The sequence below is a fragment of the Silene latifolia genome, chromosome 3 (assembly GCF_048544455.1).
Source record: "Silene latifolia isolate original U9 population chromosome 3, ASM4854445v1, whole genome shotgun sequence".
In the NCBI taxonomy this organism is placed as follows: domain Eukaryota; kingdom Viridiplantae; phylum Streptophyta; class Magnoliopsida; order Caryophyllales; family Caryophyllaceae; genus Silene; species Silene latifolia.
Window position 1 is genome coordinate 86,455,021 of NC_133528.1, and position 22,632 is coordinate 86,477,652.

Consider the following 22,632-nt stretch of genomic DNA (forward strand, 5'->3'; position numbering starts at 1 on the left):
GTACAAGTAATTATGAATTACTAAGTCGATTTTTGTATATGACGTATTTTTAATAATACGTTGATTTTTAATATGTTAAAAATACATAGCAATTTTATGTGACATGTGACATGTGACATATTGACAAATTGACAAAAATAAAATGGATTCCATATTAACTATATGTACCGAAAATTAGAGGAGGATTAAGCTAATTATATGTTGATTATATTAGTGGAGGGCATGATGATTACCTACTAATCTAGCCATGCAACCCTATTGTGCATTGTGAAGACAAATAAGTGCATGCATTGGCTCCCCTCCCCCTCCTCTTGTCCGGTTTTTTAGAGAGGAAAACCACTTGGTTTTTCCTCTCAATTTTCACCATATACACAATAATGTTATTGTCTATTATTCATTCATTCATATCATCAAAATATTTTTAGAGAGATAAAAATATTCCACTTCCTCTTCTCCTCTCCTAACCGGTTTTGGGAGATTATAACCAAATTATTTTGGGTCATTTTTCTACAAAAATTAATATTATCTAGTATTCATAGTATTAATTTTATTAAGAGTAAGTTTTGGGTATAAATCCTTGGGAGAGATCCTACACTTGGGTATTTGTTCATCCAAAAGGAAAGATCAAGAACAAGAGAGAAAGGTGATCTCTCTTGTGCCCATTTGAACAGAAAATCCAATGTAAGAATGGATGTTTCTTCCTTATTTTGTTTACTTGTTTGCATGCATAAGATCATTAGTTAATTTTATGACAAATTAAATTAAAACATATATGAATATGTTAAGTATATAGATCTACTTTTCCTTCAATCGGTATCAAGAGCCATGGTTGTTTGCATGCAAATCGGTTAAAAGTTTTTCCGAGTTATAAGAATAACATATAAAACTTGAATAATTTGTGTTATTATGAGATATCACGAAATAAATTTATGCATGTTAAATTTCTGGTCCTAAAATGTTTTTAGGATATTTTGGTTAATTTACGGATTTTTATTGTTCATATTTTACAATAATGGCATTTAAATATGATTTTATGAGTAAAAATGTCATTTTCGGTCTAAAATTAGCTATACTTCGAATTTTCCAGTGATTTTTGGATATGTTGTCACATATATTATTTTGAGATAACCTGTAAATTTTTATAATTTTTGGACTTGTTATGCTCGAAAAATGGATTTTTCATTATTAAATTCGGATTTAGGTGAAAAATAGGTTAATATGAGATAAATTTCGAATCTGGTCATAGAAATTTAGTATGATGTCACATGCAATTTTAAAAGATGTGTGTAAAATAATGGGCTATAGTGAAGTCTTTTTGCATGATTTATGGATTTTTGAAGAAAAATGGCATGAATAGTGACTTAATTAATGAAAAATTAATAAAACATACTCTATGACTAAAGAAAAACATCATATGTTGCATTTTATTATCTTTTTCAGATCTAAAATTGAAAAGTTAAAAACCGCAACATTGTTTTTCCGAAAAATTTCGAAATTTTTAACCTAAGTTTTTGAACATTATGAGTGTCATGTTATTTTTCCAGAATGTTCATGAGTTTAAATTTCAAATTTCAAATTTATTTGAAATTTTGTGATTTATTTGAAGTTTATAGCTTATTTTTGTAATTTTTGGTCCATTAATGAACAATTTTAGAAATATGAGTTAATTATGGTCAAATAATTAGTGAAGACTAAATTTTGAGTCCTAAGAGGTTAGGGTAATTAACTTATGCATAAATATGAATTTATGTAATTTTTGTGATTGTAAAATGTTGAAATCACGCAAATCCGTAAAAACCGAGTAATATACGATATTGGCTAATTAAAGGCGATTTAGCATAAAATTGGGCATGTTCATACATATTATAATGCTGCATTTTCTTTATGATTGTCATAATTTAATTTATGTAATTTTTGAATTATGTAATTTTACTTAGTATGGCCTTAGTTTTTAATTGGTATTTCCCGAAATGTATGGGAATATCGATTCGGTTGTAATTTTATTGTGATCTCGTATCACCGTTTTGTAATTTAATAGATTTATTTTATTTTAGTTACAAATGTATAATAGGAAATTATGTAATTTGCTATGTAATTTAATTTATCTCGGAGTTCCCAAAGACGGATTTCTTCAAGATGGCGATACATAAAGACGGTGTTACCTCGAGATGCGTGCCACAACCGAAGTTCAAGGGACCAATGGAGTTGGTTTCCGAATATGTAATAGTTAAATAGTTTTTCTATTTTAGGAACGGCCATACTAGGATTTATTTTATGTTTGCATTTTATTTATATGTCACATGCATCGCTAAATCGCCATAACTAAAACATGGATCCATATCTTCATCGAGTTTTTCGACCGTGTCAATTAGAATTATCGTAGTTCACCGCTTTAGTTCACTTAAAACGTGATAGATAATAAATTGACATAACCTCTCGCTAAAATAATCAATTGAGACATAGCCTTACCAAATAGTAGAAACCATGAAAACCTATTTCGCGAGGGAGTGCGCTCGGCCCTACCGGGGTACAAAACTTGTTACGTAGGGGAAGTGGGTGATAAATGTTTATCCACCGAATTCATGTTGATAAGGGATGAATTGGCCCTACCGTGCCCGAGTTGATGTGGATTTGGATCATGGACACATTTATTCGAAATTTGGATTGAGCTCAACGGAAGTATTCGTGACCGTAGTCGCATGTGTTCCGGGCTATAGATAAACATTAGAGTAATTTTATCGACCAAGAGTTCTAAAAGTAGAATCGATTAAACGTTAATCCACCGAGTTATATTGATAAAGGATGAATCGGCCCTACCGTGCCTAAGTCGATATGAATTTGGGTCTTGGAATCTTTTATCTAGTTGGGTAGAGGTCACTAGAAAAATGCATAAAACTTGTTTAAATTATAAATTTTTACGAGTATTATTGTTAAAACGACATTTGTTTTACTCCTTCTATTTCGTTTTGTAGACCACTTCTTTTCTCATAACAAATGGCAACACCAACCCCAAATGTCACGCCTCTCGCTAGTTCTTCATGGCTCCGATCCTTCATGGATCGATGTAAACTTGAAAAGAATGGGTCAAATTTCTCCGATTGGGATGCCCAACTCAAATTAGCCGCCCAAGGTGACGACAAGCTTCGTTACCTTACCGAGGCCTCTCCACCCGAACCTACTACTAGGTCGACCGCCGCCACTAGGGAAGCATATGAGGCTTACCAAAAGGAGTCCGCCGCAATGAAAAATGTCTTGATATTTACGATGGAGGCGGATCTCCAAAGGAGAGCCTTTAAAATGGGCAATGCTAATGAGATTTACTCCAAGCTTGTGACAATGTTTTCACAAACTCCGCGGATCGTCCAATATGAGGCGGCCGCGACATTCTTTGATCTCGACTTCAAAGAGGGCCAAAAGGTTAGCCCTCATGTGCTCAAACTTATGGAGCTTGTCGAGACCTTGAAAATTCAAAAGGTTGAAATCCCCAAAGAACTCATTGTAGATAGGATTCTACACTCCTTGTCCAAAGTCAAAGCGTATGTTCAATTCCGGGTGAATTTTAACATGCAAGACAAGGATGTGTCTCTTGAAGAATTGCACAAGTTACTTGTGCAAGCCGAGAGGGACATGGGGTTAAATGTGAACCCACCAAAAGATGTGCTTAACATAAGCACTAAGAGTAAGGGGAAGTTCAAGAAGAATGGGAGGAAGGGTAAGAAGAAAACTCCCACTTTCACCAAAGCAAGGGCTAATGATGCTAGCACTTCGAAAATCAAGAAGGGTCCTCTTGATAAATGCCATTATTGTAATGGTATGGGACATTGGAAAAGATATTGTTCCAAATACCTTGGTGATATTAAGGCTGGAAAGATTACTCCAGTAGATAAATGACTATCCCTTCTTTTATGTTTCTAATTCAACTATGGTATTATGATACAAAGTTGTGATAATGTATCTCCCTTTTTATTGTAAATAGGGCCTCCACCAAGCAAAGACAAGGGAAAGGAAAAGCAAGCATGAGAATCCATCAAGGAGCTAGAAATAGCTTTCATGGAGCTTCGCTTTTTATTGTCTTATTCTAAAATTATGTTTTGGATTTTTAGAACCTTAAGTTTCCATGTTCGACATGGAAAGGTATTTTGGATAATTGGTTGTATTTTGGATAATGGTGACTTGGTTTGCAACCCAAGTCACCCGTTTTATCATTTTATCCTTTTGTTCTAAAATTCATGTTTAAATGCTTGCTCTTAGAAACATATAACTTAAAGTGATCTAATAGACAAATATAATGACGGGTTTCATTATATGTCCACATGCTTAAGGCTTGTATATGATCATTTATAATGTGATTTTGAGTCTATGAACTCTCTTAAAGGGATGTCAATCACCAAGTACACTTCAATATCTAAACAATTAGTCAACCTATGAGGTAGTTCTCCTTATACTTCAAAATCATTATTTGTGTCTCATATGCTATCTTTGAATCTATAGTGTATTTATTCTAAAGATAGAGTGGGAGAAAAATGAGGACACAACCAAGATAAGTTAACCAAGATAAGTTTGCATACTTGTGTAAATTAGATCTACGCAAGGAAGAATGATTTGAATGGAGGTATATCTATTTATATAGTATACCCAATAGATGAGATCTATGGTCTCAAGTAAGTTCTATATGACTAAAGAGACCACGTGAAGTAATCGAAAGAAAATATTCTTAAGATAACTACGTGAGGACACCAAAAGAAAGTTTTGGAAGAAATGACTAATGTAAAGTCTTAATAAGAGTTTTGACTAAGTTTAGACTATTTTGTGATAAATTTTGACCTATAGTTTCAACCGAGATTTACTTAAGAGCCTAAATGAATCAAAGTAACATTCTAGTATATATATACGAGATTTATGACTAGAAATTGCCAGGATTGATATACCGATATCCTAAATAGCTAAGTTAAGTTTTAAACCAAGCAGATGTCATTTCTTAACCTCATTATGAAATGGTTAAACCTCCTTCCGAAAGGGTATTTCGAAGGACGTGTTCTAGATATTATTTATATTTGAATGATGACATTGCTACACATCATTATGATATGCGTGAGTTAGAGATTAAAATCTCTTTCCATATGGTTAAGATGAGACCACTTCAAAATAGGTATTTTGAAAGGATATGATGGGAACATATATGGTTCTATCTTTATAACTTGGCAATACAATTTATAATTCAATTCTTGAAAAGTTTCGATTGAGAAGTCAATTTCGAAACATATGGAATTGAGTGGGAGTTAGGAAATTATCATGTGAAGACATGGAATTTAGTGGGAGCAATCATCTTGTAATAGGTTATAACTCACCACTCATTAAAGAATGACGAGCTAATACCTTCCTTCATAGAGGAAGATGTGAGTTTTCAATTCTGGATGAAAATGGACTATGATGAATCCAACTACATCAAGGGATGTTGGATAAGTATTGGGAGATACACATCGAATCAACAAGAAACATAGGTTATTCATCTAAATGAAATGGAATTGCCATTAGCAGTCATGGTCGTTCCTTGAACCTAAATATAGTTGATGACATGATTAAAAGTTACTAATGTTTCCGCCATTAGAATAATCATGCACATGTCCAATGGTGAATCATATGCATAAGAGCATGATGATTCATTGGTAAGCCATAATAGAAACGTCATGAATTCTCGAGTAGAATCCGATGAGCGATTTCGGTGTTTGACGGAATGCTCTGTTGTGTGTCAAGAGGTTGCACATATTATAGAAAATTCGAGCACATGCAAGGATTTATGAGAATCCTTAACCTTTCAAGCTAGAAAGAGAAATAAGAAGTTTTGGAAAGATACTTAGTTAGAGAATAAGTTGCTCAAGACTAATCTTTCCTAATATGCTAGGACTTGTAAGAAGTGCTAGGCTAATCACCTTGACAAATTGTTGCAAGATTCTACAAAACATATACCTAGTGCATTGTGTGTGGATGGAGTACTTGATCAGTACAAGTTATATCATTCATCACAAATTCGTTCGTTATGTGATAATCGATAAGGAAGTTCTTTCAAGTTAAAGAACCGAAACCAAGGTCGGGAACCTTGATGTGTACTTGGTAAGATTCATGCTATGAGAGAGAACATGAATGTAAAGGAAAATGCAAGTGTAAGAAGTTTAAACACATGGACACATGGCATGTTAAACTTCTATTGCAATCAATAAGTGTTTACACTTATAATATACATCACAAGGTTGTAATATGATATTGACTACCCGAGTGTGATGTCGACATTTGTCGTTTGAGTTATTATTAACTCACCTTATACTTTGTTGCATCCAAACGGGTTGTGGAGACAATTTAACCCCGTTAAAGTGAACACGGATTAACATTGTATTTGCCCATAGTTACTTGTATGAGGTGACGTCTCGAAGTGACTAGAGTGTGATGCGATTGATGGCAAGTTCAAGTGCCATAGAGTCATGTGAGATGACTAGTCGATCACATAGGCAGACTGTTAGGAACATTTTGTCGGGCCTAATGACCGCTTATAGAGTTCTGGCAAATTTATATAGCCTGGTCGTGGCGAGAGCTACTATAGTATTCGAATGAGTCGATTCTTTTGACTAAAGACTATTCGCCTAAGATGGCACAGTTTCAGATTAACTTTGATTTGTGTTACTACGACCTTCGTAAATGGGGTCAAATGGGCATATTTTGGGTTATGATGGCTGTGGCTAGTCGAAGGGAATGAGTGCGATAGGAATTGTCCATCCCTAGTCAGGGTTATAACAATATCTCAGGGCCACTCGAGGAGTAATGAACTGGAAATGCGTGGCCATGCTCGGAAGGTATCTATGATAGATAAATCCGGTCAATCAGTTATTCTCCAGATCGAGGAAACCACTCTCGATATGATCACTTGCAAGTACGACCTGAAAGACACCTTGCATTGAGTGGGAGATAGTAATAGGACAAGAGAATTGGTGACGCACACTTGTCGAGGACAAGTGGAAGATTGTTGGAATATGTGTCCTCCGACAATAATGCGATCACGACTGTTGATCATGATGATCACATGTTTAAGTCTCATTATAAAGAATACAATTGGGAAGTAATATTTTACTGTCAACTGATCAACATATATCGGTAATGATTGGTGACTAGAGTTTGACATTCCGTCGCATTTACGACGGTGGTGATCGATTGACCCCCTAGGTCATACCTATAGGCAACACTCTTAATTGATCATTTAATTAATCGTATAACGTTACGAGTTAATTAAATTACTTGAAAATTGACGGACGATTTTGGAGGTAAAATTTACGTATCACATTGAAATTTGATTAAATGAGATACGGTCTGAGTAATCGAATTGTATCATTACTCAGATGAAATTATTGTTTAAGGAAACAATTAAATTTGAATGAATTATTATAAATACAATTTATTGTGATTTATAATTGGAGAAATATTTTGGTACAAGTAATTATGAATTACTAAGTCGATTTTTGTATATGACGTATTTTTAATAATACGTTGATTTTTAATATGTTAAAAATACATAGCAATTTTATGTGACATGTGACATGTGACATATTGACAAATTGACAAAAATAAAATGGATTCCATATTAACTATATGTACCGAAAATTAGAGGAGGATTAAGCTAATTATATGTTGATTATATTAGTGGAGGGCATGATGATTATCTACTAATCTAGCCATGCAACCCTATTGTGCATTGTGAAGACAAATAAGTGCATGCATTGGCTCCCCTCCCCCTCCTCTTGTCCGGTTTTTTAGAGAGGAAAACCACTTGGTTTTTCCTCTCAATTTTCACCATATACACAATAATGTTATTGTCTATTATTCATTCATTCATATCATCAAAATATTTTTAGAGAGATAAAAATCTTCCACTTCCTCTTCTCCTCTCCTAACCGGTTTTGGAAGATTATAACCAAATTATTTTGGGTCATTTTTCTACAAAAAATAATATTATCTAGTATTCATAGTATTAATTTTATTAAGAGTAAGCTTTGGGTATAAATCCTTGGGAGAGATCCTACACTTGGGTCTTTGTTCATCCAAAAGGAAAGCTCAAGAACAAGAGAGAAAGGTGATCTCTCTTGTGCCCATTTGAACCGAAAATCCAATGTAAGAATGGATGTTTCTTCCTTATTTTGTTTACTTGTTTGCATGCATAAGATCATTAGTTAATTTTATGACAAATTAAATTAAAACATATATGAATATGTTAAGTATATAGATCTACTTTTCCTTCACAAAAAGCGGTCCTCCAAATGCAAAAGAACCAACAAGAGTTCTTCACTCAAATGCAAAAGGATACCCAAGCAAAAGACATCACCATTAACAACATACTAGCTCACACAAAGATGTTGGAGACCCAAATGTCTCAATTAGCATCTTCAAGTTCACAAAGACAAAAGGGGCAGTTACCACCCCAAGGTAATCCCCCAAGACAAGAATCGGTGAGTGCCATCCATTTGAGGAGTGGTACAAGGTATGAAGGGCCGAAGAAACCCGTTGATGAAGATGTTGTGAATGCTAGTGAAAAGGAAAGAGTTGTTAAAAACTCTAAAGAAGAAGAACCCACCATTCAAGAAATTTCAAAGAAGGATGAAGAGAAGGCCAAAGAAAAGGAGCCTATTGTGATTAGACTTCCATTCCCGAGTCGTCAAGCTAAACCTAAGTTTGATGACCAACTTGGAAAATTCATGGAGATTGTTAAGAATTTAGAAGTCTCAATTCCGTTTACGGAATTGATCAATCACGTCCCGGCCTATGCAAAGTATATGAAAGATATCCTTACGAAGAAGAAATCAATCCGGAAGCTTGAGACTATTACTTTTACTAAAGTAAGTAGTGTTATTCTTCAAGGAAGTTCACCTCCAAAGCTCAAGGATCCGGGAAGTTTCTCCATTCCATGCACTATTGGTGACACCACGATCAACAAGGCTCTATGTGACCTTGGGCAAGCGTGAGTGTTATGCCATATTCGGTAAGCAAGAGGCTAGGAATGGGAGAACTCAAATGCACCAACATCATGCTTCAAATGGCGGATAGATTAACAAAGACACCTTTAGGGGTATGGGAAGATGTTCCCGTGAGAATTGGAAAATTCTTCATCCCGGTGGATTTCGTTATTGTTGACATGGAAGAAGACTCCAACATTCCTATTATTTTAGGAAGACCTTTCTTGCACACCGCGGGAGCGGTGATCGATGTAAAACATTGAGAGCTCACCCTTGAAGTGGGAGATGAAACCATCACTTTCAATCTTGACAAGACTATGAGAGCTCCCCGATTGCATGAGCCATGTTTTATGTTTGATCACCATAGCCGGAAAGATGATAGGAAGAAGTTGGAATTTCAATGGAAAAAGAAAGTGGATGATGCTCCATCAAATGAGCAAGGAAATTGCAATATTGAGAGCTTGAAAAGCTCACCCATGACAAGAGAAGAAGAAGGCCTCATTGGCCAAGACAAGAAAGAAGGGGAGTTATCTTCATCAACTCAAGACATTTTTAGTGATCAAGTAGACGGAGTATGCGGTCTTTGGGATGATGAGTTTGAATGGATATTTAATCCCTATATTGGTAATGTTATGACCTGAGACCATCATGGAGAACAACAAGTGCAAAGGTCTTTTGATTATTTCTTCAAGGTGTTGAGCAACATCAACACCTTGAACATGCCCCCTTGACATCTCACATTGGATGAGAGTTTGGTGGAGTCCTCCCTAAACCACCATTTGTAAATATTCTAACTCCCTAACTCGCATTTCAATTATTGTATTGCATTTTTGTCATTTTTGGATTTACATTTTTTATGCCTTAATCAAGATTTTCATCATTTTGAGAGAAGTGAGGGAGGGACTTATGAGTTTATTGATGTGTAGTGCTTTGCCTTAGTGTGGGGATAGCAATTGCCTAGGCTATTCATGCCTTTGTAGTGCCCCTACAATGAAGAATACAAGAATTGAAGAATGAAGTGACACGGGTTACGAAGCACCCACGGATGGACCTGAATCCGTGTGGTTAAGGAAGAATCCGAGCGGCCCGATGGATAATCCGCTCGTCTTGAAAGAACCCGAGCGTCCAAGGCATAAGACGCTCGTCTTATGAGGTTGCAGAAAATATTTTTGGATCTGACTGTGAATCCGAGCGTCCCAGCAAGCAATCCGTTCGTCTCAGTCAGGACGGTCGTCCAAGAGGAAAGACGCTCGTCTTTTTACTGCTAAAATTTGGGATTTTTCACTGGAAAGGAATCCGAGCGTCCTAAGCCAAAGACGCTCGTCTCAGCTCAGAAATTCGCTCGTCCTTCCTGCAATCCGCTCATCCCATGCGTCTTTTTCTGAACCCAGAAATTGAAGAATCCGAGCGTCCCGATACTGAAGCCGCTCGTCTCCCTCTGCAATTCAAAAACCAACGGGTCTTTTAAAACCCTCATTTCCCATTCATTTTCATTATTTTAAAATACAAACACTACCCAAAACTCCAAAACCCGCATCCTCTCCATCAACAAAAACCAATTTTCTCAACCAAAATCAACCACATCAAATCCAAACTTCCTCAAAACAAAAATTAATCACTCTTTTAGCAACAACAAGTGATTCAAACACCAAAATCTTCAAGTTTTGAGTCGATTTTTAGGATACAAGGCAACCTTCATCTATCCTAAATCGATTTGGGCATTACTAGAAATTAAAGATTTCAAACTTTCATTGGTGTAACCAAACAAAGGAGTATGGCAAGAACAAAAGGTGGAAGCAAGGCACCCCAAAAGAAGACACTTTATAAGAGGCAACAAGCTCTTCAAGACAAACAAGCATCAAAGGCATTGGTAGTTCATAATGCAAGGTTGGAGATTCAAGAACAAGGTCCTTCTATGGAAGCTACTACTTCTACCACTCCGGTCATTGAACAATTAGCCAATTATCCGGAGGTAATTTTCACTTCCGACTCCCATAGGAAGAAATTCATTCTCTTTGCTAAGAAAACCATCTTGCCTACTAAGTTCATTTGTGACGATGCATTGTCAAAATTGGGTGTTCTTGAGCAAACTAAGACCTTTTTCGAGTCTATGGGGTTGAGTAAATTGTTTGTAATGCAAGAATTGACATACTCCTCCCTCACCTTAGAGTTTTTGAGCTCTTTGAAAGTCACAAAGGTGGAGACCCGAACCATTATTGAGTTTCATCTTGAAAATGTTGATAGATGCTTATCTTATGACGAAATGGGTAAGATATTTGGCCTTAGTGATAATGCAACTTTTACAAAGAATCCTACCAAATATGACCCCGCTCCTCTTTGGATGGCCATTTCTTGAAAGAAATTCGTATCTTATCATGATTGTCGTGCTCTGTTAGTCCATCATCCAGGCATTAGAATATGGCATAAGGTCATTGGGAATACTTTGATAGCTAGGAAAGGCACAAATCATCTTACCAAACTTGATTTTATTCTTCTTGAGTCGGCTTTGAACATTGGGAGAGAGTTTACCAAGCCATACAAAGCTTTACGACTTTTGATTGATCGATGGCTTAATGTTGATTGTGGCAAAGAAGGCACGGCCTTTATTACCAATGGAGGATTAGTTACCTATTTGGCTAAGCATTTTAACCGGGATTTCAACAAGAATAACACTTATACACCGGTAAAAGGAGGCCATCTTATTGATTTGCCCACCATGATTCTAAAGTTCAAATGGGTCAAGAATGATACTCTTGATAACAAATTTGGGTGGTTGACGAATGAAGCTAGATCCTTCACATTGCCTAGCAAAAGTTGCCGCTTGAATGTTCATAGACCGAATTACCTTCTCCCACTCTCCGAAGAGACCGAATACATCATTCAACACCAAGGGGAAGAAGTTACCGAGCCCTCCTCCTCCATTATCACCCCACCTTATCCATTTGAATACCACGAGTTCAACCCCGAAAATGCCAAGGCGGGAAATGATTACTTGACTCTACTAATGAAGGAAATTCATAAACAAGCTTACAATGATAGAGTTGATGCTTACAAGGCCCAATATCCGCCCCTCCTACATCTTGCTAGGCAAGGACTTCTCGATCCATCTTGTCCCTTACCTAGTTGGGCGGATAAGGAGGTATTCTTTCCTAGCACTTCTAGTGGTGATAGACCGGGTGGAGAGGAGATGGTTGTTGATGAGAGTGGTAACCAAGAAGGTGCAGATGAAGAAGTTCAAGAAGAAGAGGAAAGTGAGGAAGAACAAGAGAGTGAAAGTGAGAGTGGACATGACTCCACATCCATAGAGGTTGATGATGCCTCAAGTGAAGAAGATGATGATGATGACACAATGGGTGAGGACTAGCAAACTTTTGGAGGCTCCTACATTCTTACACCTCCTTTATGGTTTGTCTACTTCTCTTATTTTTATTTTATCTTGATCATTTTGTGGAGTCCTAGCGACATTAGAGGACTAACACCTTGGCTTCATTGAGGTGTTCATATTTATTGTTCCCAACTTTCAAAATCCAAAATGACAAATTTTAATTTCATGCATTACATTTCATGTGCATGAACTCCCCCAAAATCTTTGACATTAGAAATAATGTCTATTTTGGTTTGGGGAAGTTTATGTATATGCATTGGGAGCTAATCTAAATTATGCTCTCCACCATAAAAAAAACCATGCATCATATAACATAGCTTAGTTTGCATTCACTCTTGTTTATATATCATTTGCATTTAGCTTAGAAATTCATGCATATTCATATAAATTGCATAATTTCCTATCGTATTGGCCATTGAGGACAATGCCCATACTAGTGTGGGGATGGGAAATTCTAACTTGACCTTTTTAAAACAAAAATGATAAAAAATTAAAAATTTTGAAAAATACAAAAATATGTCTTTTAATTTCATTAAAACAAAATACAAAAAAAATTAAAAATTAAAAAATCCAAAAACAAGTTCATTTCCTTTATAGTGTAGTCTTGTATATATTGTTTGTATATATTGTGTTTGTTCATCCTTGTTCACATTGATTGACTACGCCACATCCGAGACATGAGGATATTGAAGACCGCATGGTATGATATTTCCAATCTCCTTTTTCCTCTCTATGTTAATGACTATGTGGCTTTATTTTGATTGATGCGGTATAAACAATGTGAATTTAGGATTGCATTTAGATTATTTGGCATATTAGTTGGTAGAAGCATATGCATTAGGATGTACATATGTTAGTTGCATCATGGCATGTAGTTTGTATGATTAGAAAAATTTTGTGAAACCGTCTATTTGGGAAGCTTGACAAGTGTATATAGGCCCTTGTAGATACTTTTTTTTCTTAAGACTTTGCTTGTTAGAATACTTGTAAAACACCCTAGGATGTGTCATGCTAGTATCCTTTGACCCATGGATTAAGGCCTAGTCAAGAGTACCTTGTGGTGTGATAACTCCTTGGCTACCGTTTATTCCAAGGTGACCCTTGAAACCATACAACCATCCATCATCCATGTTCTACCACATTTTGTCATCAAAAAGGGAATGGGCACAAAAATTGTTCAAAAATTTGAGTTCAAGAATTGAAATGAAAGTGAAAAAGTTTGCAAATTGCATCAAAAGAAAAGAGGAGAAAAAATAGACTCCTAAAGCTTCAAATATAATCACCCTCCCTACAAATGGGATGACTTCGAAAATGTTCAAAAAGAAATGCAAAGAAAAGTTGAAATTGTCAAGTATTAAAATGCCAAATATCAAAAGAAATGGCAAAAAGAAAATGTTCTCAAATTTCAAATGCTAGAAATTGGGGGGAATAACAACAACAAAAGCAAACTCCCATATGAAACTCAAATACAAATGATCCCTTTTTCCATCGAGTCCACTTTTGTGCATGGTAGAGAGGGGACGACCCTTCTTCTAGTCTAGGCAAGAAGAGGAATTCCGCGATCCTCCAGTGTTTCTAACACCTTAGGAAGTCTACTCTTGACGAAAGCATTTAACGATTGAGGACAAAGGTACCCTAGCGTGACACAACTTGGAGGTGATTTATTCGTATCCTTCTAGGCTTAGTAGTTTGAAGAAACGATATCTATAAAGGAGTGTGTACCCTTGAATTGCTTCCCCTTTAGATAATTTCCACCACTTAGATGAGGAAAGTGGCTATTCTTTTGTAGATGCATCCATTACTTGATTTTGTGTGCTTTAATGCTTGGATGTGTCGCCATTTTGGTAAGCCCCACCTTGCCTTGCAAGAAGGCATCCTACCTCATGGTTGTCTTGTTGTGAGTTGAAGGGGCGGAGTGAGACCCGCTAATTGTCTCATATTGGCTATATTAGTAGGTTAGTTTAAATAAGGGTCCTAGTTTTGTCACCTATTTACTCGGGACGAGCAAAGGTTCGGTTTGGGGATATTTGATGTGACCAATATTTGAGCATATTTAGTCCCCGAATTAGCCTCGTTCCTATGCTTTTTAGTGCATAATTGGGTCATTTACTATCTTTAGTCCTTTGTTTTGCGTATTCTTTGAGGTTTTGTTCCCTTGGTAGGAGAGGAGTGCAAACCTTGCATTTTCATGGCAAAATGGAGCTAAATTGATCGAATCTAATGACCAAGCACTAAAGTGAAGACAAGACTAGAAGACCTATGTAAATAATATAGTAGATGGGCAATGATGAAGAAGATCCTTGCATCTCCGACAAGATCCTTGAGGATTGTTGGAAGAAGAAAAGAAGAAAAGAGGAAGAAGCTTGCTGGACTACAATTCGTCCGTCGCAGCCTCAGGACGCTCGTCCCACCTCCACAATCCGAGCGTCCCACCACCCCGCCCGCTCATCCCAGACCCACACAATCCGAGCGTCCCACAACACGATCCGCCCGTCCAAGACCTCTATAATCCGAGCGTCCCGACCCCTTGGCCGCTCCGATTCCAGCCCAGTACAGCACGTCTCTTCCTTGTTCCACTCGGGATGCACATATTTCTGAAAGACTAGCAAAAAGGAGACTAGCATCTTCCTTCGAGAGGAGCATTTCCTCAACTTTTCTTAAGGGTCTTAATCGTCATTTAAGCCCTTAGTAACCCTAATTTATGTACCTAATCCTCACTATAAATACCCCATTGTACTAATTAGATGATCATCAATCCTTAATATTATTTATGTTCTTCCTAATCTCATTTCAATCTTGTAATGAACTTTTAATTAAGCATTAATACAAATCTCATTTCCTTAATTTCTCTATTGTTCATCATTTTATCTTGGGTAATTGAAGATTATTTGGGGATTATTAGGAGATTGACAACCTTCGATCAATCATCAAGTACTTCTATTATTCTTTGCTTATTATTTTGGAATCATCATTAGGTATAATTCTCTTAACCCTTGTTTTAATTATTGTTAATCATTTTCCATTCATTCATCATGTTTTGCTTTGTTAATATGTTTGACAACCTTATTAGCATGTTAAACTTGATAATGAGTGAGTAGTTTCCTTAGCTAGGGTTAATGGGGAATTAGGGGAAACCAACATGGGGGATGATTCATGCTTAATCTAATATGTTCACATAATTTATTTGCTTGCTTGTTGTGATCTCAACTTATGCACATGTTATGTTTGATGAAATGCGAGCCTATGAATCCTTGCATTTTTTACCCATCACTTACCTTTTCAATGAGACTTGTAAGACATAAACCAACTCGAGTCTCATTAGACCATGCATATAGTTGAGTAGGGAGGATTAAGTCGACTTGTAGGTGTTGTACAGTCTAATCGATTCGGCTCCGGGACCCAAACCTTCCTAGGATTATAAGATATAAACCAACTCGATCCTATCACAACAATAATTTCTTGCTTATAATTTGAGAATATGTTTGTATGATCAATTCCCATGAATCCCCTATGAACCCATGACACCATAGTGCTTTTAATCAATTGTTTACACCTCATTTTAGTTATCTTGCTTGTTTATTTACATTGTTGTTTAGTTTAGTGATCTTCTTATCTCAACCCAAATTGTGACACCCTTAGACACCACTTCTTGCAATCGACAATTCTACGTCAATACCCGTCCCTTGGGATCCGACCTTTACTTACCCATTTACTAATAGTAGAGTAGTTTGTGAAGTTATAAATATTGTTTTGGTCTAGGTGCTCCTAATGACAAGTAACCGAAAACGATAGTCCGACCACTATCTTTTGAAAAATACATCTATTTTTCTCGAAAGATAGCCTAATAAGCAACAAACAATTTCAGACTTATGTTTGTGAAGTAAGAAAATATCGTATATTATAACCTTAATAGATGACTCTTTTGTAAAGACATTATAATCTAGCTTCAAAGTAGACTAGTCCTTATAGAGTAAAGGATTGGACTCATATCAATGTCAAACATAATCTTAAGGTCTTAAGCTCCCCCATAGCTCGTATGGAGTATAAGTGGTCTCAAGTTTTAGTTAAGTGGTGTAGCCAATTGGTTTATAAAATTTCCCCTTTTAGAGTTCAAATAACTCATTTTGACTTTATAATCATTCTTTCTTATATCAAATAAGATGTGATGTCAAGTCACAAAAGCATAAGTGAGAATTAAATTCGCGGCTTATGAACTAATTACAATGATCCCATCGTTGTAATTCTTTTATGATTAGTTTAAGTCAACATAATTTATGTTTTGATATGAAAGGTGTATAATGACAAGTTTTAGAACGAAAAAATTTCCATAAACCGAGTGACTTGGGTTGCAAACCAAGCCACTAAAATTTAAATACAACTTCTTGTTCTTGAAAACAAATGGAAATAAAGTAATTTCCATGTCTAACAAGGAAATTAAAAGAGTTCTAAAACAACAAGTTCAAAATACAACAATAAAACGAAGACTATCATAATAAAGGCCAAGCTTCCATAGGTCTTCTACTATGGGCGACTACTCTAGCTTCCCTTGAAGAGCCTCCTTAGGCTTGCTTGTCTTTGCCTTTGTCTTCGCTTGGATGCCCTTAAAAACAAATTAAAAAGGGTAAGAATCACAACTTGTATTTAAATACCAAGGTTGAGATCATAACATAAATGATAGGGAGAATTTTATTTATTACCTACTGGAACAATCTTTCCAGCTTTGATATCTCCAAGATACTTCGGGCAATTGTTCTTCCAATGTCCTATGCAATTACAATAATGACATTTGTCTTCGGAAGTAGCACCCTTTTTAGAAGATCTTTTCTCGATTGCTTTTCCTTTTCCTTTGAAGGAAGTGGGTTTCTTACTCTTATTAGCACCCCTCTTAAATTTCCCTTTGCTCTTGTTGTTAATTGCGAGCACATCCTTGGTTGAGCTTACATTAAGACCCATATGTCTCTCGGCTTGCACAAGCAATTTGTGCAATTCATGGAGAGAAGTCTTCATGTTTTGCATATTGTAGTTTACCCTAAACTGCACATATGCTTTGACTTTGTTCAAGAAATGTAAAACTCGGTCTATAACGAGTTGTTCGGGAATGTCTACCCCTTGGATATTAAGAGTCTCAACAAGCTCAATCAATTTGAGCACATGAGGGCTCACCTTTTGGCCCTCTTTGATGTTGATTTCGAAAAATGCGGAGGCCGCCTCATATTGGATTATTCTAGGAGCTTGTGAAAACATGGTCACAAGTTTGGTGTAAATCTCATAGGCCATGCTCATCTTAATAGCACTCCTTTGGAGATTGGGCTCCATAGAGAAAATCAAAACATTCTTGATAGCGGCCGACTCTTTTAGGTAGGCCTCATAGGTTTCCCTTACGGCGGCGGTTGACCTAGTAGTAGGTGTGGTGGGAGCGGCTTCGGTAAGGTAACGAAGCTTGTCGTCACCTTTCGCGGCCAAACGGAGTTGCGTATCCCAATCGGCGAAGTTAGAACCATTCTTTTCAAGTTTACATCGATCCATAAAGGATCGGAGCCAAGAAGCATTGGGGAGTGGTGGAGCGTTTGCGCTAGTTGATGCAGACGAAATTGGAGTCGACATTGCAAACTAATAAAATTGACTACAAAATAGAAAATGAAGGAATTATAAACATTTATCGTCTTAAAACTTGTAAATATTTTAAAACAAGTCTTAGCATTTTCATAGTGACCTTTACCCAACTATGATAAATGATTCCGAGACCCAAAATTTATATTAACTTGGATGTGAGCCAACGGGCCCTCTACACCTGTACTAATATAACTTGGTGGGTTAATGTAACACCCCGTATTTTATTAAGTTGGATAAAATTCTTTTAATTGCTATTTTGAATTTAATTACATCATTTAACGATTTATATATATATGCTTAGCTAATTAATTAATTTCATCATAATTCGATACGTTAATTTTAATAATCATTAATAAGTTTATTTAAAGTTAGTTCGAGTTTATTTATTTAATAATTTCCGTTTCTTTACGAGTCCTTATGAAAGTTGTTTTAAGTGAACCCGAGATGGATTTTGGGAACAAAACCGTCCAATTAGCTATTTTGAGCTTATTTCACTAAATTAGCAATTTTTATTAATATCCGTTAGTTTTGTAAAAATCGCTAATAATTCCGATTCAAGCTGATATTGTATTATTTACGTTAACTAGCTGAGTTTATTTTATTTTCACTCATTAAATTTATTTATTATTGATTCCGTTTTATTACTGTAACTTTTACTAAAACCGATTTTATTAACTCGAGACGGTTTTAAAAACTAGCGAAATTACTTAACGATGAAGAAAGATACGTATAATAAATACTTCCTCCGTTCTCATATGATCTACCCATTTTATTAAAATACTACACTCATATATTCAACAAATGGGTAGATCATATAAAAACGGAGGAAGTAGCTAGCAAGCAAGCACGTCACTCATTTCTACGTTGTTCCTCCATCTTCTTTCTTCTTCTTTCGTTCTTCTTCTTCTTTTTTCCCCTTTACAATTTCGCGTCTATAAACCCGTCCCGACGCTTCGTTTCTCAACCGTTTTCAACTATTTTTGTTCCATAGCGCTCCTCTCGTCGTTCTCGTCATTCCGATGTAAGTAACATTCATTTTCGTCATGTATTTTTACAAACCCAATTTATACTTTCAGCTTTATTTATTATAAGACGGTTGTAGATGCTGAGATAGGCGGTCTTGTAGAAGATTTGTTAGTCATAAATGATTAGTTCAATCGGAAAAAGGTAACAATGATAGGTTACTCGATATTACTTATAAAATATGTTTATTTCGAATGCTGGTTAGTCTGTTTTATAGTTGAGACGGTGTATAATTATATATAGGGATCATTATGGATGTTAATTAGTCCGTTGTATAGTTGAGACGGTGTATACTGATATGTGGAGATGATTGAGACGGTGTGTATACCGACTGTAGGGATCATTTGGGATGCTAGCTAGTAAGTGGTATATTTAAGACGGTGTATGCTGACATGTATGGATTGTTTTGGGATGCTATTTGGGATAAAGATGATTGTGTTAGAATAATAAAAGGAATTACGGATGGTTGCCATGTTAGGTGTAACTAATTTATAAATTGAAGAGGAGGTGGGATATGTGAGACGAAAGAGATCATGATGGATATATAAAGCTTTATACGTTGAATTGCAGAGAGATATTCATAGCCCTTGTACCGTCAGTTGATTAATGGCTTTGAGGTTCAGATTTGGACTATGGATTTGGGGTATTGTATATTAATTTGTGTTCCTGGCTGTAGATTGGCAGTGGCCTAGCTAAGTCACGAGTTTGAGGCCATGTGTAGTTGGTGGTTAGGCCGAGTTTGAGGTTGTCATAATAACTTTTGAGCCGTGTCTATAAATTGTTTTGACGCTAGTTTGGTTTATTTAAAATATAATTAAATTAATTTCCGTCTCTTATTTTATATAACGATAATTCGTTAATATCGTCCTTTCACATAATTATTTTAGGTGCCTCATATGTGGTTGAAGATGAAGAGTAATTTTGGGTTTTAGAAGCTTTCTCAAGTTTTTACTTGTCTCTTTGCTAGCGTAAGGTAACTATTCCGAGTTACTCGACGAATTAATGTCACATTAGTAGTTGATGTTGTGTTTGGTGTTTGTTAAGTGTTTAGGTGATTGATAATGTGTTACTTTCGTTTTTCACATGATAGAAATTGGAAATAGCATGAGAATGATATTGTGATAAATTTTATGATTTGGGCCAAAGTAGGCTAAGACTCTGAGCTGGGCCAGATTGACCGAACGAGTTTGGTCAAACTAGGTTTAAACCGGTCAGCCTCGATTTGACCGATGACCCGTCGCGGGACTCGGGTCGAGGGTTTGTCTTTGAGGTGAGATTGGTTGTTATTGGAAGTTTTATGTTATGCCTTGATATTTGTAATTATCATTTCACATGTTGGTTGTTGGATGCTTTGGATGCCTTATGCTTGAGTTTTCTTGCCTTGTTGCCATTTTAGCTTGTTCTCATGAATTATGAGATTAACGGTTAGCTGGAATTTGGATTATTATTGATATTGGAGATATTGTTGGATTGTCAGCTGAATATGCTCTTGCGTAGCCTTTCATATACTAGGGTGTGTATGATCATATGAGTGTGCAAGTTTGGACTCTTTGCCTCTCTTATGGTTAATTGGGTGTCCTACTTGTCTTGTGTGGTGTGGGCTAAAGTATTCAAGCTGGGACCTAGATTGGTTTTATTTAGGTCCTAGGTGAGTATTTCGGCCTTCATCATAGATAGGCCATTATAGTCTTTGACGAGTATATCTTTGCGGCTTAATAGCCTTTGTGTTCCTGGCTTGGTGGGTTTATATCCAAGCTGGGGCATGACCTTTCTGCCTATTTTGTGAGGAGATGGTCAGTTTAAGTACTAGCCAACCCTTTGGTGGACTCCTTAGGGTACTCATGTGGTTTTATCATGAGTCTTGGGTGCGGTGGTTTTATCCGCATTTCTCTAGGTCTGCGCAGTCTAGGATTAGGGTTGAGTCGTATCTTGGCCATGTTTTATTCATATTAACCTCTGAGCCAAAATACTAGCTTCCCTACCTCGTGGTATAGACTCGAGTTACAAAGTGACTATTGATTGTACAAGTAACTTATGCCTGTCTCTAGATATATTGTCCTTTCTTGTTTGATGATTCTATGAATCATAGAAGGTGAGATGCAAGCCGGCTATGGTTGATAGAGTTTGGATTCCTGGATGTTATGTGATTCACATGATAGTGTAGTATGAGTCGGTCTAGTATTCGCATGCTAGGACTATGTGTTGTTATATTGTTGTTCACATGATAAGGACGATTGTCTAGCATCTATATGCTAAGGCTATGTGTTATTCATATTCATATTCTTATGTTTACATGTTATATTAATTATGACATTTCGTGGTCGGGAGAACTCGGAGTTACTCCCCCCTTTATTTGTGGCTTTCGTATTTGTATAAAATGCGAATGACAGGTAGGTGATGCATATATGGGGTACATGGACGAGCTAGCGAGCAAAGTAACCTTGGGACCTAGATTGGTTTTATTTTATTGTGACCCTTAAACACTTTTTATGTCACATACATTTTAGGGACATATGTCTCCCTCTTTACATTTGGTTGTATAATTTGCTATTCGCGACTTTAGCGATGGTTATGTTATGAAACTTCTATTTAGACCTTGTATGTTTGACACCTTCCAATTTGGATATCTTTATAACAGGTTCAGGTTTTAAAAATTACAGGTTTTTACCCAAATGAACCTATTACAAACATATCCATGCAGTTTTATTCTAGAATTACGTGTTTACTTTTCCGTAATAAATGAGGGTGTCACAGTTGGTAGCAGAGCATATTTGCTCCCGACGCACGTTTGTGCACCCCAATATAAATAACTTGACCTTAAAATAATAAACTTGAGAGATGGGTAGACTTAGGACCTTATGTTGTAGTCTCTTTGTGTTTGCTCTTTGTTAGGTACTAACCTGTTTGTTGATTGTCATTTAATAATTGTTGCGTTCTTGGATCAATGACCGTGAGCTTATCTATAGCTAATGGAGTTATTACCCTTATTATAAAAAAAAAAAAAAAATTTGAACTAAAGGTTTTGAAAATATTTTAATGTTTTTCACTGGTTTTAACGTCAATTAGTGTTAAAGCTTGTTATTGGAGACGTCTGATAATTAGTTTTATCATTTGTTGGTGTAAAAATGTATTTTTTTATGTCTTTGAATTGGAATATTGATGTTCTTGATTGATCGCCAAGAGTATCTCCGTTCCATTGAAAGGACACTTATATTTTAAGAAGATCAAGATTTAGTGCCTATTGCTGAGGATTGAAGATTTGTTCAACCTTTGAAGAATGCTTCTACTTCCTTGAAGATGTTTCTCGTTCTTTTTGTATCTCGCCTTATTCTTAATCTCTTGGTGCTTATCCTCCTTCTAAACTCCCTTCTGTTTTACTTTAAAAGCTACGCTTGTACTCCTAACTTGTCCTTTGTTCTTTGCTTATCCTCCCTTAACGCCATTAGATAGTACTCTTTCTTGTGAGGAATGTTGACCTTGGTTGGAAAATTCGACTTTTGAGGAGATTGTTTGTGTCTGACCCTTAACCCTGGCTTTGAGAAGTCGTGATGTTAGAAAGACTTAGGTAATGTGATGAGACATACTTAGTGATTCTTATACCTAGTTCCTTGACAAAGT

The 22,632-nt window shown here is 36.1% G+C and overlaps 1 long non-coding RNA gene across 1 annotated transcript; it reads left to right on the top strand.

Annotated features, from left to right (window-relative positions):
- The first annotated feature begins 19,901 nt into the window (after positions 1 to 19,901).
- On the top strand, positions 19,902 to 21,606 carry LOC141646166 (uncharacterized). Its single transcript, XR_012545396.1, has 2 exons — positions 19,902 to 19,987; positions 21,405 to 21,606. It is a non-coding gene; the product is annotated as an uncharacterized LOC141646166 (long non-coding RNA).
- The last annotated feature ends 1,026 nt before the right edge of the window (positions 21,607 to 22,632 follow it).